The sequence below is a fragment of the Nicotiana sylvestris genome, chromosome 12 (assembly GCF_000393655.2).
Source record: "Nicotiana sylvestris chromosome 12, ASM39365v2, whole genome shotgun sequence".
NCBI lineage: Eukaryota > Viridiplantae > Streptophyta > Magnoliopsida > Solanales > Solanaceae > Nicotiana > Nicotiana sylvestris.
Genome location: NC_091068.1, coordinates 14,345,284 through 14,350,469, shown reverse-complemented (window position 1 = coordinate 14,350,469; position 5,186 = coordinate 14,345,284).

Here is a 5,186-nt window from a genome sequence, read left to right as displayed (position 1 = left end):
GTCGAGGCAGGACGCCGTACGTAGAGCCGTCAATATGAACTTGGCCCGTTGGGCAAACCCAGCCCAGCCCAGCCCATGATTTGACAGACTGGGCTAGAATTTTTGGAGTACATTTAAAAATGAGGCTTTTAAGCCCCGGCCCGAGTAAGCCCATGGCCCGTGAGGCTTAACTGAGGCTAGGTTGGGCCGGCCCATGGGCCTAATAAAAATAAGTATTTAAAGTATATAAAATATAAAAAGTATATGACAAAAAAAAAGAAGAGTTTCCAGGCTTAAAGTTTATTAAGCTCATCATAATAAAAGATCAAAGTCTTAAAACGTTAATTAGTTTAAATTTTTTAATTATTCTTAATATTTAACTAATTAATATTGCATACGAGTTGTAGATGTAGACGAAAGTGAAGATGTTAAGACAACCTTCTCACAAGCGGCTTCAAATATGTTTGATGAAGATGATGTGTTGGATATCACATAAGCGTCATGGATGTTCTCTTGAATAGTTTGTTTTGTGTTTTGACTTTTAGTGAATGAAATATAGTCTTATCTTTTACTTTTTTAGTGTTTATTGTGATATATTAGAACAATATAAAAAGTTATTAAGTTTTGCAAAAAAAATTCCAATAAGATTTTTTAAAACTTTTAAATATTTATCTTTTTTAAGGCTAGAACTTAAAGAAAAAATATAAAATTATATTTAAAAAATAATGGACCGGCTTGTGGGGCCCACAACCCATATAGGGTTGGGGTGGGCTGACCATTATAAGACCCATTAAAATAGTGGGCTAGCCTAGCCCAGCGCATCAATTGCTAAAGCCTCCGGCCCCGCCCATATTGACAGCTCTAACCGTATGTCGTATGGATGGACCTACTTGTGCCAAGCAGACTTGGTTCCGGTGGAAAAGCTCTAAGATTTTTGGGTCAATTTCTTCATCCGCTCCCAAGGGGAAAGGGCTCAAAGTGAAGGGGTATGTATAAACATACATGAACCCTAACTTAGAGTAGGTAACTCGTTCTAGCTCATGGGGGTCAACGTCATTCCAATTACATTTCTCCTTCCTAATAGGTATGTTAGGAGGACGAATGAAAGAAGGGTACCTATGAATAGGGCAAAATTTATCACTTTTGGAGTTTGCAGGTGCTTTTATTCTTGAAGATTAGATGTCGTGCTAGGGTGAAGTGGTATAATGGTATTTACGATTAGAGGTTCAGACTCGGCGTCAACCTCTTTGGTTCTGTTATATTTTGGACCTCCGCCGAACAAAAGGCCAGAATTCCCAAAGACATCAGTGTTAGAAGACATGACGATGATGAGTTTATGAAGAAAACTTCTACTAAAAAGGTTGGAGTCTAAAGAAGGCTTCTAAGATAAATTAGGGAAGAAGAAGAAGTTGTAAAAGGTAAAGAGTAAAGATGAAGAGTAGTGGAGAAGATACAGAAGGCAAAAATCGTGGCCATGATTACCTCGAGAATGGGCGAAAATATATGCCAAATCATGGGCTAACACGTGTTCGGGTCATTAAATGCAGAGAGACGTACGTCCTTTCAAATGTCAGAAATTGTTCAGAAACTTATACGTTAAGGAAAGGGATTTTCTTTACTTCCCGGTGACACTAAAGTGTTGTCACCATGAAGTAAAGGGACTATATGTATATGGTAAAATTGGATAGCGATAGTTGGACGAATGAGGGTGTCACGGCCCAATCTTCCCTCCATGAGATTTCGTGACGGCACCTAGTCTCTACGATTAGGTAAGCCTAACAATTGCGAAAATAATTAAAAATGAAAACAACCTAAACAATTAACAGCAACAAATATTTAGATAACTGAAAGAAATGCCACTCGGCATGTACAATAACCAACCCTCAAATATACACAAAACTCTCCCAAGACCTGGAACATCATAAGTCATAAGCTTCTAAGATTTTGTCTAAATGTTCTATACGTCAGTATCTCGAAGAAATAAGAAGAACAACACAAAAGTGATAGAGGGGGAATCCGAGATCTGCGTCTCCGGAACAGTAGCAACAACGCAACTAACAGTGAGGCTGGTAAGAGGTACCTGCACATGAAAACATGTGCAGAAGAGTAGCATGAGTACACCATAATGGTACCCAATAAGTGTCAAACCTAACCTCGATCGAGTAGTGACGAGGTCAGGTCAGGGCCATATATATATATATATATATATATATATATATATATATATAAGGCGGCACAAAAATATCGCAGTATAATAAAAGACTGAAATTTAACAAGAATGAATTCACAAAAGAATAACAGTACAATATACAGGAATAAAAACAGGGGATCTCCCGAGATACTGTCTCGTAGTCCCAAAAGTAAATGTGCAGGGGGATCTCCCGGGATATCGTCCCATAGTCCCAAAGTAAATATGCAGGAGGATCTCCCAGAATACCGTTCTGTAGTCCCAAAGAAAATATATAGGGGGGCCTCCCGGAATACCATTTTGTAGTCCCAAAGTAAATACATAGCTCAATAAATAGAATTAACTGTTACGAAAAGAAATCCTACAATTTATACTAGGTACAAGTCAAGGAATAAGCAGGAATCCACTAAGCATGATGCACAGAGTTCAGATAAGCAATTAAGGTACGTAGACATGCTATTCTAGGCTAAAGAGGATACTACACATGCTGGTATAACTCACTTAAGAAGAAAACGGGTTATTATTTAGTAAAAATCGGGTTTCACAGCAAATAGCCTGTGTACGCGCTCGTCACCTCACGTACACAATGCTCACATATCAAAAACAATACCAAATCCTAAGGGAAGTTCCCCCACAAAATGTTAGGCAAGCCACTTACCTCGAATCAAGCTCAAATAATCGGTAACAATGTCTTTTCCACGAATATCTGACTCTGAATGGCCAAATCTAGCCAAAAGCAATTACATACCATAAATATTGCTATAAGAAACTAATCTAATTAATGAAATCAAGGCTTAACCAAGAAATTAGAAAATCGCCACAAAACGTCGACCCGCACCCACGTCTTGGAATCGGGTAAAAGTCATAAAATATGAACACACATTCATTCACGAGTTCACTCGTACCAAAATTATCCAAATCCGATCTCAAATCCTAATAAAAATCCAAAAATTTAGTTGAAGAACTTCTTCCCATTTTCTCCAAATTTTCAACCCAAATCTGAAATTAAAAGATGGAATTGATGATAGATTAGTGGGATATGACCAAAATCAAGTGTAGAATCATTACCTAATCGATGTCTTAGAAAATCCCTCAAAATCTCGCCCAAATCCGAGCTCTCAAACTCAAGTTTTGATAAAAATGGCCAAATCCTCGATTTTGAAATTTTATATTCTGCCTAGGTAATTCCTTCTTCGCGAACGTGGAAGGACGCGTTTGCGAAGAACAAATTTTCTTCAGCCCTAAAACACTCATCGCAAACACGATTAACTGGTCACGAACGTGAAGCATAAACTACCTGACCCTACGCGAACGCGGGACCCTCATCGTGAATGCGTAGGCTAGTTGCCTGGAGCTCTATCTGACCGTTCGTCTACGCGAATGCTAGGTACATATAGCGAACGCATAGTCTTAATGTTCCATATCTTCACGAATGCGGGAACTACGTCGCGAATGCGAAGAACAAACCCAGTTGGCCTCCCAGACACACACCTAAGTCTAAATTCAGTTACAGGCCTCCAAAACATAATCCGGACACGCACCTAAGTCCAAAATCACCCAACGGAGCTAACAAAACCGACGAAACTCCATTCCAGAGTCGTTTTCACACATTTCCGACTACGTCAAAATCCTAAGACTTAAGCTTCCGTTTTAGGGACTAAATGTCCCAAAATACTCTGAAACCAAAAGCAAAATCTCCCGACAAGTCACAAAAGCAGAAATAGATAGGGGGAACGTAGAAAATAGGGGATCGGAGCTATTACTCTCAAAACGATCGGCCGGATCGTTACATCCTCTCCCTCTTAAAACAATCATTCGTCATCGAACATCATAGATACATATTTGAAGTGGTGAAAAGATGAGGATAACGCTGTTCATATCCTGCTCGGTCTCCCAAGTCGCCTCCTCGACTAGCTAACCCCTCCACTGAACCTTCACTAAAGTAATATTCTTTGACCTCAACTTTCAAACCTGCCTGTCTAAAATAGCCCATGGATCCTCAACATAAGAGAGATCCTTGTCCAACTAGACTGAGCTGAAATCCAACACATGAGACAGATCATCGTGATACCTCCGAAGCATAAAAACATGGAATAACGGATGAACTCCTACTAGACTGGGAGGCAAGGAAAGCTCATGAGCAACCTCCCCAACTCGCTGCAACACCTCGAATGGACCAATAAACCTTGGGCCCAGCTTGCCCTTCTTTCCGAACCTCATAACGCCCTTCATAGGCGAAACCTGGAGCAAGACCCGCTCTCCAACCATGAATGCAACATCGCAAACCTTTCGGTCCGCATAACTCTTTTGTCTGGACTGGGCTGTCCGAAGTCGATCCTGAATCACTTTTACCTTCTCCAACACATCTTGAACCAAGTTTGTACCCAATAACCTAGCCTCACCCGACACGAACCAACCCAGTGGGGACCGACACCTCCTACCATACAGAGCCTCATACGGTGCCATCTGAATGTTGGAATGATAACTATTGTTGTATGAAAATTCCGCAAGTTGCAAAAACTGATCCCAAAAACCTCTAAACTGCATCACATACGCACAGAGCATATCCTCTAAAATCTGAATAGTGCGTTTGAGGGTGAAATACTGTGCTCAACTCCACCCGAGTACCTAACTCAGCTGTATGGCCCTCCAAAATCGTGATGTAAACTACGTACCCGATCGGAGATAATAGATGCCAGCACATCATGAAGTCTGACAATCTCGCGGATATAAACTCGAGCCAGCTGCTCGGAAGAATATGTAATCATCACAGGAATGAAATAAGTTGATTCGGTCAGTCTGTCCACAATCACCCAAGCTGCATCAAACTTTCGCTGAGTCCGTGGGAGTCCAACAACAAAATCCATAGTGATCCGGGCCCATTTCCACTCTGGAATCTCTAACTTCTGAAGCAATCCACCCGGCCGCTGATGCTTATACTTCACATGCTGGCAATTTAGGCCCTGAGCTACATATTCCATTATGTCCTTCTTCATTCTCCTCCACCAATAATGCTGCC